This window comes from Globicephala melas, chromosome 1 (genome assembly GCF_963455315.2).
Source record: "Globicephala melas chromosome 1, mGloMel1.2, whole genome shotgun sequence".
Classification (NCBI taxonomy): Eukaryota; Metazoa; Chordata; class Mammalia; order Artiodactyla; family Delphinidae; genus Globicephala; species Globicephala melas.
This window is the reverse complement of record NC_083314.1, coordinates 174,841,630-174,865,428: the sequence shown is the minus strand read 5'-3', so window position 1 is coordinate 174,865,428 and position 23,799 is coordinate 174,841,630. Positions and strand designations below refer to the sequence as shown.

General features: G+C 52.8%; 1 protein-coding gene across 7 annotated transcripts in view; it reads left to right on the top strand.

Annotated features, from left to right (window-relative positions):
• The first annotated feature begins 8,054 nt into the window (after positions 1-8,054).
• Positions 8,055-23,799, top strand: part of ARHGEF10L (Rho guanine nucleotide exchange factor 10 like) — a 146,864-nt gene continuing 131,119 nt past the window's right edge. For 5 of the 7 annotated variants that reach the window (XM_060310476.2, XM_060310467.2, XM_030876840.3 and 2 more), the window contains exon 1: positions 8,729-8,846. The gene's annotated coding sequence lies outside the window, so the exon portion shown is untranslated. Of the gene's footprint in view, positions 8,074-8,728; positions 8,847-18,195; positions 18,278-23,799 lie in introns of those variants that run through there. The other 2 variants (XM_060310449.2, XM_060310461.2) reach the window with 2 other exon arrangements.

Here is a 23,799-nt window from a genome sequence, read left to right as displayed (position 1 = left end):
GTGCCTAAGTTCATCATGTGAAAAAAAGGGGATCTTGAAAGCAGCCATTCTACAGAGTTCTTACAAGAGTAAATGGGGTCATACATGAAGAGCACAGGGACTGGCATATCCCTCAGTAAAGGGGGATTTACTGCCCAGTAAAGGGGGCTGGCTTTATCATTGGGGGCCACCCGGGAGGAATGGGGTGAAAAGCCATTGTGAGCGTGAATGTGAGATACGGTGAGGGACTCTGCATTTCATCCGAGGGCAGGGGCTCAGGTCCCTCCCTGCTGTGTTGGGAATCCCAGCCCGCTGTGTCTCTGCTGACATATTGTGTAGGTGAACAGAACCATCCTGGTGAAGTCTTTGAGGTCCCAGAAGTTGCTTGTTTCCAGGAGAAAACCTAGGAAACCCATTTGGCTTCATCTCTTGGGTGATCTTAACCCAAGGCCACAGGGTAGGGGGGAAGGAGGAGATTCTGGATTTAAATCCCCACTCCTCTACTCTCCCACTGTGTGACCTTGGGCAAGTCATTTAACCTCTCTGGGTCTGTTTCTGTATTCATAAAACTGGACAAAACCACCTTCCTTGCAGGATTCTCTGGAGGCCGAGCACACAGTGGGCCTCTGTAAAGGGGAGTGATTTGTGCAGTCTCCACGCAGGGCGAGGGAGTAGGTGTTAATGAACGCTGGGGCTGGTCCAAAAATCCAGTCTATAAAACTCCTGCCTGCAGCTTCTGGTGCGTTGCTAATGGGAGTTTATGTGAAGGACACAGCAGGATAAGGGCCCATTGTTTCCAGTGGGGACGGTTTTATGACTCTTAGAAAGCGTCTTTCATCTGGGAGACCAGGGAGCTTATGGAACCTCCCAGCCCTGGGCGGTGAAACTGGGGGATGCTGAAGGTTTCTGGGGCTCGTGCCAGGCTGCAGTCACTGCCAGGCCCTCCTGCTGACAGGGGCTAAGGCCTCCCTGGAGTGTCACTGCAGCGTCAGGCTGGCAGCCGCTGTGCCTCCCTTTCCCCAGGCCTAGGACCTTCTCTCCTGGAGACCTTCTGTCTGGTCCCCAGTGCCCAGCCTGGTCTGCTCGGCAAGGCTGGAGGCTCACTGGGTCTGCCGGGTTCCCTTTCTGCTGCCCCTCCTCAGCGGCCAGTGCCATATCCTCTTCATTCTTACGGCAGCTTCTAGAACAGGCTTTGGACTCTGTCTGCTGTCAGCTGACCAGCAACTCTCATTGCTTGGGAGGCTTGCCTGGCACCCTGAGCCCTGGGTAGGGGCAGTAACCTGATGCCAAGAAGAGAAGACCTTGTCTCTCTGTCCTTTCTGGCTCCTTGGCCAGGTCCCAGGCAGAGAAACCCAACCTCCCCTTGGCTCCACAGGCAGCCTCAAGTCCTCTGCCTGCTTATCCCCAGCGGAGGCTGCAGCTACCCCGAGGAGTAGGTGAGGCTGGCTTCCTAGTGTAGACTGGGCTGGCACACGGGGCCGGTGGGCATGGGCTGATGGGCAGAGGATCTTAACATGTTTGCAGCTGCCTCTGATGGCCCAGGCTGCGACTTTTCCCTTTTCCGTTTCATCTTTTCCATTTGGGGAGATACAGAGAGACCAGAGCAGGATGTTTGGATACATGAATTGGTCCCAGAATCCCCCCTCACCCTGCGCCAAGATGGTAGCCATGGGCAGTGGGTACTACTCTCCTTTGATCATATGAATAAAACTCCACTCAGGTGAGTGCAGTGAAGGGGGGTTGTCTCTGTAAGGACACAACAGTTCACTCAGATGGACGTTCAAGGCTAGGACAGAATATCGTTGTGCCTCAGTTTCCTCATCTGTAAAACAGGGATAAAAGTACCTACTTTATAGGGTTGCTGTGAGAATTCAATGAATTAATACATGAAAGTGATTAAACAGAGCCCAGTGCAGAGTGTTATGGAAGAATCTGCTATTATTATTGCTAGGGCTAGGTGATCTCTGCCTCACTGTCTTTTTCTCGCACTTTATTTTTGCTGTTGTTGTTGTTGTTTCTCTGTGGCGTTTCTGATCCCCCAGAACCTCAGCTTGAACTTGGCTGTGGTTTGTTGCAGCACGATTGCCAGCTCTGGCTCGGCACCATCTTTCAGGTTCAGCGTCCGTGGTCATTTGACTGACTCAGCCTCTCAGCTCTCCAATGCCAAATTCTTGAGTGAGACGAGCTGATGGGCCCAGTGTCGGTCGGTCAGATGTTCACCCTGTTGTCCAATCAAGCGCGCTGGGGAATGGGTTGCTGTCACGGCACAGGGAGGTGCACGCGTCCTGGCACGTCCAGTCCAGCCTCTTCAGAGGCTCTACCAGAGCGGCAGAAGAACGGTGAACAGCGGTTCGGTGCTATTTCTGCCAATCCACAGGAGCGTTCCGTGTTTCTAAGTGTTCAGGACAAGTTTTCAGAACTCCTGCTGCTGGTACTTGGAGCCTGTGTGGCTCACAAAGTATTGGTCCATTTAAAATTTGAAATAGTTGCCAATATTAAAAATCAGGGGATTTCATACGGAAATCTGGATTTCTAGCTTCTCTTGGGAAAAACAATACGAAAGCTGCATAGTGCACAGTGACTCACCTTCCGGAACTGGGTGGCGACTGCCCCTTTTATCTGGGGCCGTGCTTTCCAGGCCTCCAACCTTGAGACATAGTGTCTGTGGTCATGTTCAACCTGCTTCTCCCATTTTCATCTCCTACCTGACCCCCTAGGACCTGGAATTTGCTACCTTACTCCATATGCTGGCTCTCACCTAGGGAAGGGAACTGCGTAAAGAACAAGAAAAATTAGGTAGCTTTTCAAAAAAAATTTTTAAAATATTTATTTGTCTGCGCTGGGTCTTAGTTGCGGCAGGAGGGATCTTTGTTGCAGCATGCGGAATCTTTAGTTGCGGCATGTGGGATCTAGTTCCCTGACCAGGGATTGAACCCGGGCCCCCTGCATTGGGGGAACGGAGTCTTAGCCACTGGATCACCAGGGAAGTCCCTCAAAAATTTTGAATATATACATGAGCCCAGTTCTGTGTTAAATAGTCCACAAATATTACCTCATTTAATCCTCTAAACAACCTCATAAGGTAGGTATTATTACTTTCACCTATACTATATAGATCGTTGAAACTGAGGCTCAAAGAATTAAGCAACTTGCTTTATATTAGCACGGGCCATCTGACTTTAGAAATGACTTTAAGCTTACAGAAAAGCTGCAAGTACAATATGACTTTCCCTCTGAGGCATTTGAAAGGAAACCGCTGATATGACGTTCCTTCTCTTTGGATATGTAGTATGTGTTTCCTACAAACAAGGACATGCTCCTATACAACCATGATACAACCATCAAAGTCAGGAAATTCACATCATACATTTCTACCACCTAATCCTCACACCCTCTTCAAGTTTTGCAGATGGTCCCCATAATGTCCTTTACAGGCGAAGGATGGAGTTCAGACCACATGCTGCATCTGGTTGTTGAGTCTCTTTGGTTTCCTTCAATCTGGAAAAGCGCCTTGGTCTTTCCTGGATTTTTGTGACCTTGGCACTTTAGAAGACATTTAGAGGAGCGTCCCTCAATTGGGGTTTGTTTGATGTTCACTTGTGATGATGTGCGTTGTGCATATCTGGCAGGAAGATCATGAAGTGATATTGTGTCTTTCTCAGCGAATCACACCAGGAGACTCATGATGTCAAAATGTCCCCCAGCTGGTCACGGTCACCCAATCTGACCACTTGGGTGAGGAGGTAACTGCCAAGTTTCTCCACTGTAAAGTTGCTCTTTCCCCCTTTGTGGTTAATAAGTATTTTGTGAGGAAGTACTTTGAGACTCTGCAAATAGCATTCCTAGCTTTCAATTTATTCATGTACTCATTTACATCGGTATAGACTCTTGGAAATTCTGGCCCAGCAATATGTTTCAGGCACAGCTTGTGCCTCCTCTGGAATCAGCCATTTCTCCAAGGAGCTCTGGCTCCTTTTAACAGAGAATGGTATTGGCCGCACCGCGTGGCATGCAGGATCTTAGTTCCCCGACCAGGGATCGAACCCATGCCCCCTGCAGTGGAAGCGCGGAGTCTCAACCGCTGGACCACCAGGGAAGTCTCAGAGAATGGTATTTAGAAACCATGATCTGACTGCTAAGTGTGTTCACTGTCATTGGGTGTCCCTGTTCCCAGGCCCTTTTGGTGGACAGAGCTATGAGAGAGCTATGAGCTCACACCCAAATCTCCAATTCCAGTCCAACACCACGGGGTTCCTTCTACTTTTCTCCCTTTTCATATTTGTATTCCCTTCTCCAACGGTGTTTGGAGTTTGAACTCTTGACAACCACTATACTAGCCTGCCTCTCTCATCAATAATACTTATGATCATTTATGATAATATAGTATCAAATAGCATATTTATCTAATTTTGTTGTTGAGATGTTGAAAAATCTCTGTTAGACTATATTAGTCTTCTAGCCCTTCAAAATCCTATGGGATAGAAGAGGGCAAAAGGATTATTGCTCTTTTACAGGCATTGGGACCAAGTGGAAGAGGTTGAGTGCTGTTCTCAGGGTCCTATGGAGAGCGTGGGGTGCAGAGCCCTGTCCTGTGTCTGTGTCCAGCCCACTGGACAAGAGTGTCCATCCCCCCCAATGGCTGTTTTGGGAGAACTTTGAGACTACATCCCCAAGAGAAAGAGCTGCTCAGACTGTCCTCTCCCTTACACCAAGGCCCGTAAAGCGGTAGCTCAGAGAATCAAGTTTCCTTCTTCACCTGAGCCCCCCAAACCACCTCTAGCTGTGTGTTTCCCCACACATGGCAGGTCTTGAGTTATGAGGAAACTGGGAGGTGGTGGGGAGCTTGCTCAGTACAGCCCAGCTGCCTTCCAGTTGCCCATCCTACTGAACAGGGACAGCAGTGTTACTAAAAGAGAGTTTCATTTTGGTAAGACAGATTATGTCGTCCGCATTCATAATCAAAATGCGATCCAGCATCTCTTAGATAAGAACCTGTTCATGACTGGTTTGACGATGCAGGAAATAAGGACTAGCTGCTTTCTGCACACTCTCCGTTCATACTGCCTGTGCAGGGGTGGTGTCTGGACTTGGGAAGTCCACTTTCCCATCTACCCTCTTCCTTTTTTTTTTTTTGTGGTACGCGGGCCTCTCACTGTTGTGGCCTCTCCCGTTGCAGAGCACAGCCTCGGGACGTGCAGGCTCAGCGGCCATGGCTCACGGGCCCAGCCACTCCGCGGCATGTGGGATCTTCCCGGACCGGGGCACGAACCCGCGTCCCCTGCATCGGCAGGCGGACTCTCAACCACTGCGCCACCAGGGAAGCCCTACCCTCTTCCATTTTGATCTACTACAAGCCTGGGCCGACGGAAGCAGGGCCAGGCTGGGAGGCAGAGGCAGAAGCCCTGGGTTCCCATCCTCACTTTGCAACCAGCTTTCTAGGCAGCCTTGGCTAAGTCACTTAGCCTCTCTGACCAATGGGAAATACTGCCACGCCCTCCCTCCCTCCCCTCCTCTTTCCCAGGTCAGCAGTAGAGACCAGGGAGAACAGAGTCCCAGTCCCATCCAGATGTATCATCCATGATTATGCTTACACAATAGATCCCGCCCCACCAGAATGCTCAGCGAGTGGGAAATTCTGGTTAATTGAATGTTCTGGGACATGGAAACGTTCCCAGAAATCCCTTTTGTTCCTTTTGTGGCTATTGAAACCCATTTGTTCAACTATTTAGCAAATATTTGTCTCGTGCTTATGCTCCATCAGGCTCTGTCCCAGGTGCTGGGAATTCCAGCATGAATGAGATTGCAGAGTCCCAGCTCCCGAGGACTCACAGTTCGGGGGAAGGCATGGGGCGAATACCCTACACAACACGGTAGGATGGGTGCACGGAGGAGGGGACCGTAGGATGCTATGGGAGCCCAGGAGCCCAGTCTTGGGTCACTAGAGAACAGATCCTTGAGATGGTGTTTTCTATGTGCAGAGCATCAAAAAGCCACAGAGCCTGGGGGATGGAGCAGTAATGGCGTTTCAGGCAGAGGGAACAGCATAGGCAAAGACCCAGTGAAACGCATCGTACATTCAGTCGTGCTGGGGAGCTTAGCATGTGAGGCTGGGCAGGTGAGAGAGAAGGGGTGTATGCGTGTCAGGAGAGCAAGAATGCAGGAGAATTGGGCTGGGCTGGGGCCTGGCCTGACCTAGAAGGTGAGGGCTGCAGGCTCATTTGTTCTCGAGTATGTGTTTCCTGATGTGCTTTTTTTTTTTTTCCCATACAGTATAAGTAGAATGTAGATGGAAAATGAAATGAAAACACTAATTCACAGAGGAGGGGCCTCAAGGTCAAATGGATGACACAGGACTGGGAGGAATGGTGACAAGTGGAAGGACACGGCTTGTTCTAAGGGGCCACCACCGCTCCTTGGGGCCTATAGAGTGTGGCCATGGGGGCCTGGCATTACCAGATCGTCAGATTTGTTAAGAGAAGCCAGCAGTCTGGCAATGAATGGATGGGAAATCTCTCAATTGTTAAATGTTGGTAGCTAATTAACAATAATAAAATCACTGCGGGCAAAACAAAATGCTTCTGCAGGCTCTGTTTGTTCTGTGAGCTGGTAGTTTGCAACCCTGGATCCAGAAGTTTCTATTGATAAGGGTTTGAGGGTGTCCACTTGGTATGCCCCTAACCTGTGCTGGGCTCTGGGGGCACAATGGGGGCCTGAGGTATGGCCGCTGCCCTCAAGCTGGAGACGGTTCGAGTCATTACATGCCCAGAATCAGCTAACAGAAACAAAAGCGCTAACAGAAGCAACTAACCAAAGCATGAAGTGCTGTAGAGCTCAGAGGGAGAGGTGGTTGGGGAACAGAGGCCATGTGGGGCAGTTTCCTGGAGATTCTGGGCCTTCTGATCATTCTGCGAGGGAGGGTAGACCTTAGTGCAACCAAACAGGGGGCAGGCATTCCAGACTGGAGGACTCAGGAGGGCTCAGGCCCAGGAGGGAAACAACTATAGCCAGGGGGGCGCTGGAAGAGGTCTGAAAGGCTGCAAATGCAGGTCCAGGGACTTGTACTGTTTCTATGCCAGCAGCACCCGCATATCTAAACTCTGGTCCAAGGCTTAATACCGTGAGCCCCGAGGTTACTGGATAGACATCTGAAGATGTTCTTGCTGCTTTCCTGCCATTCCAGAAACTTTCCTCCCTGCTGTCATGGCCATTGTTTATTCTTCCCTGGAATGGACAATCCAGCAATCCAACAGGGCCTTGCCTGTTTTGTTCACTGATGTCTCTTGCGTACCTAGAATGATGTCTGGAACATAGTAAGTGCTCAGCAAATATTTACTGGCTGAACAGTGTGAGCCCAGGGTTGCCCTAGGCTCGGGGGTTAGGATGACTTTATGAACAACTCTTAGGACAAGCTCTATGGGGCTTATGTTCTTGTGTGGAGATGGACAAGAAAAAAGCAAACCTATCAATGAATAAGATGATTTCAGAGAGCGTGGACTGGTGTGGCTTGTCTTGCTGCACTGTAGTGGCCTGTTATCCCTGTCTCCTCCTAGCCTAGGAGAGCCGAGGGGGCAGGGCCAGGGTCTGTCTGGTTCCTTGTTTCATTCCTAGCCCCTGAGGCTGGTGCCTGCCAAACAGGGTGTTTGCTGGCTGTGGGAAAGAACGAACACAGGCCAGCACAGACTCCAGGCTACATACACCTGTGCCCTTTGGAGGCTGCAGAACTCTTTATCAAGCCAGGAGTCATTGCTGATAAGCCTGAGTGTGAATTTCTTTGCATATAGGGAGGTAGCAGGGCAGTGTTTAATAACAACAGGGATCATCTTAATTAATGAGCTGATAACTGTAATTAATTGCATCATATCCGGAGGCCCTCTTTGGAATTCTGAGAGGGAGTAACTAGGGTTTGGTAGCTTTGAGTACTGGGAGGGAGGGGCATGCTAGGATCTTGGTTCCACCGCTTCCTTGCTGGGTGGGCTTTGGCAAGTTACAGCTCTGAGCCTCCGTTTCCTCATCAAGAAAATGGAGCTACATGGCAGGGTGGTTGCTAGTTCAAAGCCCTCAATGCCTGCAGCTGCCAGGATTATGGTTCCTGAGGTTATTATGGGAAACCAGGGTGCAGGGCTGATGTAATGCGTCAGGAGGGTTCTCTGCGGCAGGGGCTCGGTGGGGGCCCATCGCAGGTCTGGGTTTTCCTATGGGACCAACCCAGGCATCCCTCACCCTTCTGGGTAGCTCTGGGCAAGCTCCTCTAAGTGAGGGAGAAGCAAGCAGCCGGCGCGGGCCGGGGACGTTTCCAAGGGAGAAGCGGGGAAGGGGGAGGGGACACGGGGGTGGGGATGAAGGAGTAGGGAGCCCTGTGAGACCTGGAGGGTCTTGCCCCAGCCCCTGCGGGCGTCGGTTTCCCCACCCGTGTGGCGAGAGGCTGGGTGGGCGGGCGGGAGGGAAGCCCTCCTCCGGCCGCGGGGTGGGGGGCGGTTGGGGAAGCTCCCGGCCTTCCGGGGGTCGCCGGGCGCGGCGGTCTGGCCAGCAGGGGTTAAGCGGTGACTTCAGCCGCGGCGAGCAGGCCGGCGGGCCGGGCTGGCAGGAGGGCGGGGGCGGCGCCGCGTTGCGTTGTGCGCCGCGGCTGGACCAGGCCGCTCGGCAGCGGCGGCGGCGGCGGGCGCACCCCGGACCGGGCCGTGACCTCGCGGGCTGCGCGCGGCGCGGCCATTGGCTCGGGCGGCGGCGGGCCGGGCGGCTGGGGCGCGGGGCTGGGCCGGCCCGGCCATGGGCGCCCGCGGCCGCCGGGGCAGCTGAGGTGCGGGGCGGCCGCCGGCGCCTTTGTGAGCGGCGCGGACAACAAAGGCGCGGCCGAGCGGCCGGAGCCGGTGAGTGCGGCCCGCGGGGCGCGGGGCCGGGCGGGGGGCTCCGCGATCCCCGAGACCCCGCCAGGGTGTCCGTGTGGCTCCGGGTTTCTCCGGGGCCGTGGGCGTCCCTGTGCGAGTGTCACCGAGTCCAGGGTCTCCGTCTCCCGCGTGGTCCTGGTCTCCGCTCGTGCGTGATTCTTGTGTCCCCGATTCTCCGGGGGAGAGTCTCTCCCGGAGCCCGGGTCTCCTCCGTGTGCCCGGTTGTGTATGCGAGTGTGTATCTCAGTGTCTCTGGGGGTGAGGTCCCAGAGCTGGGGTTTCCTCTCTGTGTGTATGGATGTCCTGTGACATTGGAGCGATTGTATTACTAGTGTGTGTGTGTGTGTCCCCTCCCCCCATGGGAGACTCTGTGTCCCTTGGGTGTCCCATCCCTCTGCATGACTCCTGTCTGGCTTTTGTGCATCTGTGTGTGTGTGTGTGTGTGTGTGTGTGAGACCTCAGCAGGTCTGGCAGGGACAGTTTGGAAATCCCCCCACCCCCACCCTGGGCTTCACTTTCCCTTTGGTTCACCCAGGCCTTCAGGTCCTGCTGTCACTGTGGTTCAGCTCCCCCCTGCACTGACCTGAGGGTCCCTGGGATTAAGTGGAGTCAGGGATGCTCTTCTCGCCTCTGCTCTGGGCCCACCTCTCCCACCCTGGACCCCTGCCCAGAGACTGGACGGGGGCGGCCTCCTGGAGGAGGGGAGTGTGGGAGGAGAGGATTCCTTGGTCAGCCGGAAGGCCAAGGCCACAGAACCCGGTCAGGCCTGGACACTCCTGGAGACAGAAAAGTGTGTCCGGGACAGGCTCTGTGAAGATGAAGACCAGCCTCCGGGGGTGGTCTTTGAGAGGAAGGCCAGGCCTGATGTAGGGGAGTCTGGGGAGAGTTCTTTCTCCCTCTTCCACGTTGGGGTCCTGGGGCAGGGGGTCAGGAAGCTTCCTTTAGCCTTGAGAGCCTGAGGACCCTGCCTCGGGCCACAGCGGGGAGGTGGTAGGGGTGGGCCGCCCTGCACACGGGCTCTGGAGCTAAGACTTTGCCTCAAAGGCCTTGGCCTTCTGGAGGGCTTCAGTCCGGGGAAGTCATGCTCTGCCTGCTGAAGCCCCATCTGTTCCTCCTCGGATGCTGGGGAGAGAGGACAGGTCGTGCAGGCTTATTAGCATGCTCAGCTCCTCTCTGCAGCATCCATCCGTCCCTCTGTCTGTCCACCCAGCACTATGCCCCACAGTGTCCAGGCCTCGGGTATATAAACTAGAAAGGAGGGCACAGTCTGGAAATCTCCGAGCTCCCTGTGGCTGGGTTAAAACTTCTCGGGATGGAGCTCTTCTTCTGGCTTGTGAGGCCTCAGGTTGTGCCTGCGTCTTTCTTACTTTGCTGCATCACACTTGCCTTTCTGAGTTCCCCTGCTCCTTCCTCTTCTACCAGAGAGCCGTTGCCTTAGCTGGTCCCATCCTTCCCCTCTTCGCTTCTCACTCAGGGATCTCCTCCTCTCTGGGCAGCCAGGCTGGCTCCAGGATTCCTGTTCGTGATGCTCTTGGAGCCCTCACTGCGGTCGGGGTGGGTTTTGACCCCTCCCAGCGGACTCTAAGCCTTCGAGAGCAGGGACCCTGTCTGTCGTGATCACCAGCGCCTGACACACAGTAGGTGCTCAGTAAATGGTTGCTGGTTATGTGGATGCCCTGGAACTAATGGATCCTAAATTGTCCTGTTTCACAGGTTAGCTTTGAAGGAGTCTGGGGAGGGGGAAACTTGGTGGACTTCTTGGGACCCAGGTACCAGGTTCGTTTAAGAGGAAGACCTACTGTTATTTAAATAAATAGTAAATTAACAGATAAATCAACAGTAAATTAAAAGCTCTTTATGGAACCCGGTATGTGCCAGGTGCTGGGCTAGCTGGTGCATATATGTCATCTGCATATGTATGTATGATAATAGTAGCTTAGATTTATGTTGCTCTTTCATGTCTGCTGTCTTTTTGTTTCTACAACCACCCTGATAATTAGGCAGTGAAGATGGGCTCATACCCATTTTACAGATGAGGAAGATGAAGCACAGCATTTGAGTGAATGCCGAAGGTCACAGTCAGTGAAGGACTCAAGCCTGGGTCTCCCTGACCGCCCAGTCCTTGCTTTCTTCTGCGAGCTTGTCTTTAGTATCTTTGGCTTCTCATCTGCTGTCCTTGCCCTCAAGTCCAGGAAAGACAGTCAAACTCATAAACAGCGGAGTAGGCCAAAGTTCTCTTTCCTCCCCCACTGTGCCGCCTGGGCCTCAGCTCAGCTCCTTTCTTGCCACGTGTCCCTGAAGAGTTCCTTGGTCTCTCTTTGCCTCAATGGAGGGCATTTGAGTCGCCTTCCTTTGGGGTCCTAGTCTAATGAGCTCCCAGGAGTGACCCGTCCTCGCATAGCCTGTGCCCGGCCCCAGGCAGTGGTGTGCTGGAGTCTGTACTGAAGAATGATATCTGATTGATAAATTTTAGGCGTTTTGCGAGTTGGCTGTTAACCTGCAAGTTTATAGTATGTAAGCTGGCTGTAGTATATACCTTTACAATTAAATAACCAAAAACAAGGGTAATAAGTACTCAGAATACAGTACTTCCCGATTATTTCACTGTTTTTCACAGTTACCTATGTATTTGTGCTTATTTATATCTTTTGTGTGTGTGTGTATATATAGATAGATAGATCCTTTTATATGTGTGTGTATGTGTGTGTGTGTATACGTATATATACACACATACAGATCTTCCTCAACTTCTGATGGGTCCTGATAAACCCATTGTTAGTTGAAAATATTGTAAGTTGAAAATACCATAAGTCAAGGGCCTTCCCTGGCAGTCCAGTAGTTAGGACCCGGCGCTTTCACTGCCAGGGCCCGGGTTCAGTCCCTGGTTGGGGAACTAGGATCCAGCAAGCCGTGAGGTGCGGCCAATAAATAAGTAGATAATAAATAAAATGTTAAAAAAAGAAAATCTCATAAGTGGAAACTGCGTTTAATACACCTAAGCTACTGAACGTCATAGCTTGGCCTCGCCTGCATTGAACGTGCTCAGAACACTCCCATTAGCCTACAGTTGGGCAAAATCACCTAACACAAAGCCTATTTTATAATAAAGTATTGAATATCTCACGCAATTTATTGAACACTGTACTGAAAGTGAGAAACAGAATGGCCGTCTGGGTGCACAATGGTTGTAAGCGTATCGGCTGTTTCCCCTGGTGACTGCGTGGCTGGCTGGGAGCTGCAGCTCGCTGCCCTGCCCTGCATCACGAGAGTGTTGTACTGCATGTCACCAGCCCGGGAAAAGATCCAAATTCAAAATTCCAAGTACAGTTTCCACTGACCGCGTATCGCTTTCGCACCATCATCAAGTTGAAAAATTGTTAAGTTGAACCTTTGTAAGTCAGGGATGTAATGTACATACGGGTGCGCTCCTGCCCGTCTCTTCCCAACTCCGTTCAGCGGGCTCACCTTGTAGCTCAAAGTGGCCACAGTGAGAGCATTTATACCACAGAAATTGGAAAACGATGCAGGTGTCCCGGTTCTCCCCCGTGTGGAGAACCAGCTGTTAAACATTTTACCAGCACAGCGTGGGGATCTAGCAGTGAGCTCCCTGAGCACAGCCCCTCTCTGGAGCTTGCCTTCTCATGTGACAAAACTCCAGGGCTGGTTCAGGGTCATCCCAGTGAGAGTGGCAGCTGCTGGGCTGGGTCTGCTATGATGGTAGGGTTATAAGTGGCCCTCAGATGAGCTCTCCACTCCAGAAACTGAGTTATCTTCCCATGCACCAAGAAGAGGGGACGTGGGATGAGGATACGTTTCAGTTAATTGCGAACCTGCTTTGCCATTGACTGAAAAACCACACTCAAGATGACTCAGGTATCTGGGAGGCAAAGTGGCTGGGGTGCCTGAGGAGAGACTGGACGACTCAAATAGCTCGGGGCTGGTGAAGGTGTGATGGCCGGGACTCGGGTGGCTAGAGCTGTCTGGGGGTGGCTTAGGCAACAGTGGACAGGACCCATCCATATGGATTCAGGGGCAGAGTAGAGTCAGACTGTTGATGGGCAGGCTGTAGCTCTTGTACAGTCTGAGAGCCCTGGTTGGGAGAGGGGCATGAGCACAGTTACATACAGCGGGAGTGTGTGCAGAGTGTAGCAGAAGAATGGATGGGGAGAGGGCAAGGGTCTGGGTGGAAGGAACAGCATGGGCAAAGGCTTGGAGGCATGAGCTGTTGGAAGTTCAGTCTGGCTCAGGTGTCAGGTGAACCAGGAGTCTGCAGAGCTGGTGGCAGAGCAGGGGAAGTCCTGAACCTTTCTCAAGTCAGAGCGCACAGCATCATCTGGGTACCAGCAAAGGAACGCTGCCAGACCTCTTCTGCCAGGGGCATCGTGCTCTGCGGATCACCCCCTCCCCTGAAAATCTTTAAGTTTTCCGGGTAGTTTCTTGTTATCCTCAAGCTTGCTGCTGCTCCAGCCCTAGCATCTGTGGCTGGTGGATTCATAAAAAAATTTCCATTTTAATATCAGGCGAAAAAAATACAGAATTGGGAAGGTGGGTCTGCTGCCCTCCCTCCACCCCAAAGATAAAAGTAATGGTTATTTATGTTATCCAGTATTTTGATCACCTCTGCTACTTCTGCCCTTCATTTAGGCAGATAATTGGGAGCTTGTGAGTTTAAAGACAACTCATGTTACTTTAATGCCTCTATGTGGCAGACATTTTTCATGCATCAATTCATTTAATTCCCACACTGATCCTGCAGGTGGGTACTATTATCCCATCTTATAGATAAAGAAACTGAGTCTTAAAGAGGTTGAGTGACTTTCCCAAGGCCACAGTATAAGTGGCAGGATTCGAACCAGGTGGGCCCTGAGCTCTTTCTACAGTCCCCCTTTGTTCTATGTTCCCCTTTGCCCTTTGAGGAGGGGAGGAAGAGAAGATTCGACACATGTCTGGAATCTCAAAACACTCAGCCCTTCTTCGTTGGAAGTGAATGCGTGTTTCCTCTCGCATATAGCTGGGTTCCTCACCCTGTGGTTGAGGGTCAAGGCCTAGAATAGAACTTGGTGCCAGGTGGACCGCTAGTCCTGGTGTCTGGCAAGTGCTCGTATAACGGCTTGTGTTTATGGAGAGCGCTAACTGACAGAGTGGCAGGCGCATTGGCGGGGGCGGCGGCGGGGCTCGCAGGAGTTTGGTCCTCGGCAGTCCTGACGAGTGGGCTGTGTCATCAGCTCCGTTTTGCAGCTCAGGTACGTTATCTTGCCTGTCCAGAGACACGTAGCGCGCAGGGGCGAAAGCAGCACTGCTCGACCTTGTTCTGTTTGCCCAGAGCCCCGGCTCTCAACCCCGTGTCCTGGAGCCGTGCCGCCCCTTCCAGGGCCTGGCCTCTCCGTGCCTCTGACAGCCCCTGGCAGCGGGTTCCCCATGCCGTGGGAACTCGGGGCGGGCAATCATCGCTTGGCCAGCAGTGCAGGGTGTGCCCATCCCTTGGTCAGAGGCTGGGGCTGAGCCAAGAGCTTTACCTTTTCCTGACCTGTGCCAAGCGGCTCATCTTCCCACTGACCTGTTGGGAGGGTGGCCTTGGCCCCGGCCTCACCACCACCTCGTTGCAGGGACATCGCCAGTCCGGGGCAGTGCAGGTGGCTTGGGGCGACCCCTGTCCATGACTGCACATCGGGCCTGAGGCGAGGTGGCTTTTCTGGGTCTGGAGCCCCTCCTACTTGAGAGCCTGGCCTCTGCAGGACCCCCCTCCCAGCGGCTGCCTGATTAGTATGCATCCCTGAATTCCAGCCCTGAGCACGCGAGGCGGGAACCAGCTCCCATCACTGTCCTCTTCATTGTTTGAAGTGGGCAGACTTGGAGCGAGCTTTAAAAATACGGGCTTTTTATTCAATTTCCCTAGAAAAACTGTGGTTTAAATGAAGTAGAGGAATAACCGTCTCTGGAAATCGAAGAAAAATATTCCGGAACCCTGACATTACCCAGAACCTTTGAATTTCTTTTAAAATAAGCGTTTATTTTACTTTAACTTATGCGTGTATTATGTGACTATTGAAGAAAACTTGGAATATACAGGGAGAAGAAAATTAAAATCCCCCTTGTTGGGCTTCCTTGGTGGTGCAGTGGTTGAGAGTCTGCCTGCCGATGCGGAGGACACAGGTTCATGCCCCGGTCCGGGAAGATCCCACATGCCGTGGAGCGGCTGGGCCCGTGAGCCATGGCCGCTGAGCCTGCGCGTCCAGAGCCTGTGCTCCGCAACGGGAGAGGCCACAACAGTGAGAGGCCTGTGTACCGCAAAAAAAAAAAAAAGAATCCCCCTTGTTGCGCCACCTGAAGACAACCTGTCTCAGTCTTGCAGTGTATTACATTTATTCAGCGATTCATCTAATCATTCGGCAAGTACCAATTTAGGGCCCACAAAGGGCTGGGTCTGTGCTGGGCGTGAGGTGGGCGCAGGGAAATGGTACCCTGCTTCCTGCGGGACCTCTTTCTTTTTCTTTTTTTTTTTTTTGGCTGCACCACGTGGCAGGTGGGATCTTAGTTCCCTGACCAGGGATTGAACCTGTGCCCCCTGCAGTGGAAGTGCAGAGTCTTAACCACAACGGCCAGGGAAGTCCCTGCTGGGCCTCTTTCTATGCTGGACTTTGGGTAACTCACTTGGCCCCTCTGTATCTCAGTTTTCTCATCTGTAAAAAGGGCAGAATACAAGTACGCTGCTCAGGACAGTGCCTGGCCCACTGTCCTGGCAGAATTGGTGGTTCTTACCACAGTGACCAGGCCAATTGTAAGTAGCCTTGCCCTTGTGGATCTTATGTGATGGTGGAGGAGACAAAAGCCAGACAAACGAGTTAAAGTAACCACATGTCATGGAATTAGTCCTGCCAAGGAGACCACCTAATGTGATAGGATGGGAATAGCAGGGGCTGGGGGGAGGCTGTTGGGAGAGGAGGGGGTGTATGTGGGGGTTAGTGGTGCAGAATTTGTCAGCTGGAGGTGGTGAGGAGGGCCCCTCTGAGGAGAGGCATTTAAGCTGAGTCCCAAATGACGAGGGAGAACCCCCCTCCCCCTCCCCATGCAAAGAGCAGATGGAAACGTGTTCCAGGCAGGCGCACAGCACATGCAAAGGCCCTGAGGTCAGAATGATCTTGGCTGGTTTGAACAGGAGAAAGCCCAGGGCTTGCAGCAGCCGAGGCAGGGAGGGCAGTATAAGGAGGTGCTGTGGAGGGCCGTGTGGATCCAGGCAGGCAGTTAGGATGGCTAATCCAGGCGCAGCAGGAAGACAGCCGCAGTTTCTTTTTAGTTTCCTGTAAATACCTTTATTCATGAAATACAATCCCAAGATTCCAGCTATAAATAGCTCTGGAAAGAAATTTATGTTCTTTTCAGATAATTCATTTAGAAATAACTGAGTGCCTATGACGGGGAAGCACTGGAGTGGACACTGGAGGGTGAGGAATGGACTCATAGATGAGAAAGGCGAGGCCTCGCCAGCAGGTGACCGGTGACTGCGTGCCTGCATGCCGTCCCGCTGACCCCTCCTGCAGCCTGCTGGAGCCTGTGGGCCCCGACTCACCTCAGGAAGGGACCCTCTGGCTGCAGGAGAACTGGCTGTGGGCACCCGGGTGGACTTGGGCCCGGAGGAAAGGCTCGGGTGGCTCGGGGATGAGAGGTGGCCATGGAACTGGAGAGAAGACTTAGAGAAAGAATCGGCTGGAATTGCTGGTGGATTGGTCACAGGGGCTGAGGGAAAGAGAGGAATGAAGAGGAGCCAAGACTTCTAGAATCTTCTTTTGAGTGTCTGGGTGGGTGGTGGTGTCATTACAAACAGGTGGTTCAGAGGGGGTTGAGAGCATGTTTTTGGAGAATCCAGGGATCCAGCTGGGGACAGGTTCACGTTGAGAGGCTGGCTTAGAAGTCCACGGGAGAGGTGGGGGCCCTTGGTTGGGTGTCATTAGCATATAGATGGCGCAGATGGGACCACCCAGAGGCCAGGTGGAGGAGGAGGATCCAGGAGAGGGGGCCGAGGAGGGGCAGCCAGGGTGCTAGGAGGAGAAGGGAGGGAGAGTGGGGTCTCTGGGAAGCCGCCACGCCACGCCACGCCACGCCATGCCACAACACACCCCACCCCACCATGCCACGCCACACCACACCACGCCATGCCACACCCCCGCCATGCCACGCCACACCCCACCATGCCATGCCACACCACGCTATGCCATGCCACACCACACCCCACCACGCCACACCACACCACACCATGCCACGTCACACCACACCCCCACCATGCCACGCCATGCCACGCCACGCCATGCCACATGCCCCACCATGCCACGCCACGCCACACCATGCCACGCCATGCCCCACCATGCCATGCCACGCCAAGCCACGCTACACCATGCCACGCCACACCATGCCATGCCACGCCACGCCACGGGGCCTGTTGCAGAAGAGAGCTGGTGGGCCACAGGGCTGCAGGCCGTTGAGAGTGGAAGTAAGACCAGACAGAAACACGGAGGCAGTTTGGATCTTTATAAGGGCACTTTTGGAGGAGGGATGGGGCTGGAATCTGCAGTGGGAGTGGCTGGGATGGGAGGGGAACAAGGAGAGAAAGCGTGTGCGGACAGCGCTGAGATGTTGGCCAGGCAAAGGGGGGTTGGAAAAAGATGTCTCGGGTGGAGGGGAAGTGGGGAGACCCAGGAGAGTGGTTTGTGCAGGTGGCCAGGACTGCTCCGAGAGGGGACAAGACACAGGGGGCAGCTGCGGGAGCCGGATCTTTAGGCAAATGAGAGAGGGTGGTACCTGGTGTGATGATGTGGGAGTCGCGGTGGGGGGAAGGCATTGGCCCTTGATGGAGCCAGGATGCTCTTAGGAAATGGGAGAAGATGGGCTAGATTTGGATTATACATGAGGAGAAGTTGGGGACAGTCCCATCTGATGGCCTCATGTTTCTCAATGAAACCTGGACCAGAGGACGGTGAGGTAAGGGCCCCCCAAGACTGCTCCCCCCAGGAGAGGTCATTCTGCCGCCACTAAAGGAACAGGCAGAGATGGTTGGGTCCCCTCAATGATGGAAGCAGCCTCAGCCCGCCTTTGTATAGACAGAAAGGATCAGAGAGGTCAGTGGTTGGTCTGAGATGGCACAGAGGGGCTGAGCCCTCATTCCCGACTCAGTGGGGCTCACGTTCTCCGGGGCACTGGGCTGCTGGGGTGTGGGTCCCGTGCCAGCAGATGGGGGCAGCCTCCAAGCCAGTTGGGAGGGTGGTGTCAAGGCCACTCGGACCCTGCAGCAGGAGCTCAGCGCCCCGTGTCACGCCCGTCTCCCGCTTTTCTTCCCCAGAGGTCAAGTGCGAGGAACTCACCTCTTCATGCCAGGCACTGAGCTGAGCACTCTGGGAGGATTAGCCCACTGAGTCCTCACGGTAAGTGAGGTGCGGGTGCTGTTATTGTCCTCCCTCTACAGCGGGGAGAAGGGTCCCGAGAGGTGAAATACCACCCAGCAAGCCTGTGCCAGCCACAAAAGGGGGGTGAGGGTCCGCAGCCAGCGAGTCCGGCTGCTTCTCCCACGCATGCCCGTTTTGCAGAGGAGGACGCCACAGCTCGTGGATTCGTTAATTTGTTCTCAGTTGCTCGTCCTCGCGTTCCTCTCCTCCCAGCATATATTTAATGGACACCCCTTGGGAGCTGGGTACTGGGCTAGAAGCTAAGGATGAGTGAAGCATGGTGACCACCTATCTGGGGTTGGGGGAGCAGGCAGGTAACTGATGGAGGGAGGGGAGAGTGCCTGACCCAGGCATAGGGGCTCACCGGAGCTTCCCAGGGAGTGCTGGACGAAGCAGCCTAGAGGCAGAGTTGGTTCTGGGAGAGGGAAGCGTCCCAGGTGTGTACAGAGGCTGGAGGTGAGTGCAAAGTAGGACCCTGCAAGGTCAGGAGGGGTGCGGTCAGGAACACCACTTGAGAACTCGTCCGTCTCACTAGGAGCTTGCACTTTATCTTGACCATGGGAGCCGTTCAGTTGTTTCTAGCTGGGGGCGGGGGGGCATGATCAGCGTGGTCAGAACTTTTTGTCCTGGTGGGGGCTGAGTTGGAAGGGACAGGAGACATCAGGGAGACATTTAGAGGCTGTTACAGGCCCTCTGATTCCTAGGTTGTTCTGTGAACTCTTGCTGCTTTCTTCGTGCTTCCCAAACTCTGCTCACTTCTCTTTTCTAAAAAGGTTCCCGAGACTCAGAGAGGTTAAGCAACTTGTCTGAGGTCACGCAGCATAACAGGGCATCCAGGCTTCTGCTGGTTTCTTTTCTTTTTTTTTTTTTTTTAACATCTTTATTGGGGTATAATTGCTTTACAATGGTGTGTTAGTTTCTGCTTTATAACAAAGTGAATCAGTTATACATATACATATGTTCCCATATGTCCTCCCTCTTGTGTCTCCCTCCCTCCCACCCTCCCTATCCCACCCCTCCAGGCTGTCACAAAGCACTGAGCCAATATCCCTGTGCCATGCGGCTGCTTCCCACTAGCTATCTACCTTACTACGTTTGTTAGTGTGTATATGTCCATGACTCTCCCTCGCCCTGTCACAGCTCACCCTTCCCCCTCCCCATAACCTCAAGTCCGTTCTCTAGTAGGTCTGCGTCTTTATTCCTGCCTTACCCCTAGGCTCTTCATGACATTTTTTTTTTCTTAAATTCCATATATATGTGTTAGCATACGGTATTTGTCTTTTTCTTTCTGACTTACTTCACTCTGTATGACAGACTCTAGGTCTATCCACCCCATTACAAATAGCTCAATTTCGTTTCTTTTTATGGCTGAGTAATATTCCATTGTATATATGTGCCACATCTTCTTTATCCATTCATCCGATGATGGGCACTTAGGTTGTTTCCATCTCCGGGCTATTGTAAATAGAGCTGCAATGAACATTTTGGTACATGACTCTTTTTGAATTTTGGTTTTCTCAGGGTATATGCCCAGTAGTGGGATTGCTGGGTCATATGGTAGTTCTATTTGTAGTTTTTTAAGGAACCTCCATACTGTTCTCCATAGTGGCTGAACCAATTCACATTCCCACCAGCAGTGCAAGAGTGTTCCCTTTTCTCCACATCCTCTCCAGCATTTATTGTTTGTAGATTTTTTGATGATGGCCATTCTGACTGGTGTGAGATGATATCTCATTGTAGTTTTGATTTGCATTTCTCTAATGATTAATGATGTTGAGCATTCTTTCATGTGTTTGTTGGCAGTCTGTATATCTTCTTTGGAGAAATGTCTATTTAGGTCTTCTGCCCATTTTTGGATTGGGTTGTTTGTTTTTTTGTTATTGAGCTGCATGAGCTGCTTGTAAATTTTGGAGATTAATCCTTTGTCGGTTGCTTCATTTGCAAATATTTTCTCTCATTCTGAGGGTTGTCTTTTGGTCTTGTTTATGGTTTCCTTTGCTGTGCAAAAGCTTTGAAGTTTCATTAGGTCCCATTTGTTTATTTTTGTTTTTATTTCCATTACTCTAGGAGGTGGGTCAGAAAGGATCTTGCTGTGATTTATGTGATAGAGTGTTCTGCCTATGTTTTCCTCTAAGAGTTTGATAGTTTCTGGCCTTACATTTAGGTCTTTAATCCATTTTGAGCTTATTTTTGTGTATGGTGTTAGAGAGTGATCTAATCTCATACTTTTTTTTTTTTTTTTTTTTTTGCGGTACGCGGGCCTCTCACTGTTGTGGTCTCTCCCGTTGCGGAGCACAGGCTCCGGACGCGCAGGCTCAGCGGCCATGGCTCACGGGCCTAGCCGCTCCGCGGCATGTGGGATCTTCCCGGACCGGGGCACGAACCCGTGTCCCCTGCATCGGCAGGCGGACTCTCAACCACTGCGCCACCAGGGAAGCCCTAATCTCATACTTTTACATGTACCTGTCCAGTTTTCCCCTGCTGGTTTCTTGAGTGAAACAAGCAGGGTCTCAAAGGTGGAAGCAGGTGGCAAGTAACCTCTGCGAGGGGCTCACAGGAGGCTCCAGGGGACCGTCACCACCTGCAGGTCCTCCTGTGCCTTTAAATGTCCTTTTGCCGGTCTCAGAGGCTGGGTGGGACTTCTGGGAGGGAGGAGCTGGGGCCCCATGTTTAAGCAGTTTCCTGGGGAACTGGCTTCCTCCCCAGTGAGTGATGAGAAAACTCTCTGGGGCTGGGCCAGGTCATGGGAGGCCAGCAAGGGCGGTGGTCTCCTCTGGGGAGGATGGCTGTATTTTACCGATGCCAGGCAGAGACCTCCTTCTTGGGGGGGGGGGGCTGGAAGAGATGGGGAGCGGTTCCCAGAGCCCTGTTCCTGTGAGTCCCGTCACTTTGGGCAGGTGTCTTGCCCCTCTGGAGTCTTGGTTACCTCATCTGTGAGGGAGGGATAATATTAAACGTGGTCCTGAGGGATTGAAAAAATGACCAGTGTTGTTCACTGAGGGCCTCGAGTGTGCCAGGCAGCGTACATTATCTTCTTCCGGTTCATGTGGCAACCTTTGAGGTATGTTGGGTTATCTTCATTTTACAGACGGGGCAGCCGAGGAACAGAGAGGGTAATTCGCCTGAAGTCACACAACTTGTAAGTGGCAGAACTTGAACACTGATCCACCTGACTCTGGAGCCCTCCCTTGACACCCCTTTGGTCCCTGTCAAACTTCCTTGGCAAATCACCTGATAGAATCTTCTGGGGCTCCAGCTTTCTGGCCACCCCACTATGGGGCACCCCAATCTAGTCCAACCCCATAAGTTTTATCACGAGGCCTTGGAGCCCCAGTGGGCCTAAGCCCCTTGCTCATCATCTCACAGCCACTTGGAGCAGACTTGGGACAAGAATCCCAGCGTCCCAGGGATACTGGCCTTCTGCTCTTTCGCTGCCCCAGGGCCCCAGAAAGACCACCGGACTGGGAGCCTGGCACCTGGGTTCTAATCCCACCTCTTCCTCAAACCAGCCAGGAAGGCTTGGGCAACATTTCCATCCTGCCTCTAACTTCACCCTAAGCCTCAGTTTCCTCTTCTGCAAAATGAGCAGGTGGAGAATCTAGGGTCTCTACCAATTCTAATAACCCACGAGTATAGGATTTCAGATTTCTGGGAGTCTGCAAGAGTCAAACATCGGCCACTTTTTTCTACTTCCTGTCCTCTGTTGCCTGGGGAGCAGGGGGAGATTGAATTGAGAAAACAGCTCAGAGAGCCCTCTAGTTAGATAGCAGGCTTATGATCTAAGCATCGATGGAGCGCCCTGTGTGCTAGGCACTGAGCTGGCCGCTTTGTGTATAACTGAATGGTGTGCTCACCAGGGAGGTGGGTATTATTAGCTACGTTGCAGGTGTGGAAACTGAGGCATAAAGAGGTTAGCTAACTCTGCCGGGGGCCAGGCTATACAGTTACCTTTATATAAGGACTGGACTTAAAAGCCCAGAGGCAGTGCTAAGGGTCTGTGCGGACTCTGTCCTGCCTCGTGGCCCATTGTATGGAGCTCTTGGTAAAACCGGCTCTCTGGGACCCCAGATGGAAAAATTCACCCTATCCATCCACCTTGAGCAATGGTGATTGGGGTCCAATCTGGAAACACTCAACGGATGAGTCACAGGTAGGATGATGAAGGGATGATGGCAGGGAGAGCCAAATAGTGCTTAGTCCGCCGTTGGCCAGAGCTCAGCCTAGCCTGGCAGCCCGGACACAGAGTGCAGGCCACGGCTGTTTATGGAGTCGAGGATTTGGGACAGGGAGAGGCTGTGGCTGATGGGGAGGGAGATGGGAGCTGAGGGTAGGACAGTGGGGTCGGACTCTTGTCTAGAGCTGGAAGGGCCTTCTGGGATTATCTACTCCAAGCTCCTAGTTTTATGTATGGGACATCTTAGTCTGGAGAAGGGTCATAACTTGCCCCAGGTCACACAGCCAGTGACAGCAGACCCGAGAACAGAAGAGGATTTGGGAAGCTGGATCCTCAGCTTCCTTCTGGCCACTGTCATGGGGATGACTTCCTGCCAGGCCCTGCTGCTGCCCGCCCTTGCTCCCTTCCATCAGAAGATCGAGAGTAAGAACAGTGATAGTAAACAGAGGAATCATCTCGCCGAGTATAAGCACGGTGGTCGCCAGTGTGGACTCTGGAGGCAGGCTGTCTTGCTCGAGCCTTACCGTCCCCCCATCCCCTTCCTCGCCCTGTGACTCTGGGAAGGGCATGTAATTCCTCTCAGCCTCCAACTTTCTTCATCTGTATCATGATTCAAGCAGATGCTGAAATTGCAGGACTTTTCCATGCCTTTAACACCTAGAAGGGCAGCTTCTACCCTGGTTCTTCCATGGCCTTTGGCCACTGAACACCTTTTTTTTTGCACTGAGTATTTCTTAGCATATTTCAGGACCCAGGTATTTCCCCAGATGTGCAGACTGAGGAACACTGGTGTCGGTGCTTCCTCAGGACTATTTAAACATTTGAACTCAGGCACTGTGGACTGATCGTAGAGTTCTGGGGAGACATCCCTACTGAGCTGTGGCATTCAGCACCCTCACCAGTCTCCTTGGGGTGCATAACCGACCAGACTGTTTCTGCTCATTCCATTCTCTGATGCCTCCTTCTTCCTGGAGCACGAGTTGCTTTATCACCATACGTGGTGGAAACAGAAGGAGCCTTCCCTGATTGGAGCCACCCTGTCTTCCTGGGACAGCAAGCCTGGCTGAGATGTCCAGGGCTGGCAGCTGCTGCCCTGCTGCCAGGCTCACCTGGGAGCAGGCTTGGAGGATGCGAGGCAGGGCGGCCTGGGACAGTGGGGTGAATCTGGGGCATGGCCACCTGGCTTCTAGGTTGGCTCTGCCACTCACTCTTTTATAACCTTGGGCAAGACACAGCCCTCTCTGGGCCTCAGTTTCCACATCTGTAAGATAAGAGACTAGGTGTAGTGATTTGTTCGTTCCCTTTGGGGCTGATGTTCTGAGGAATG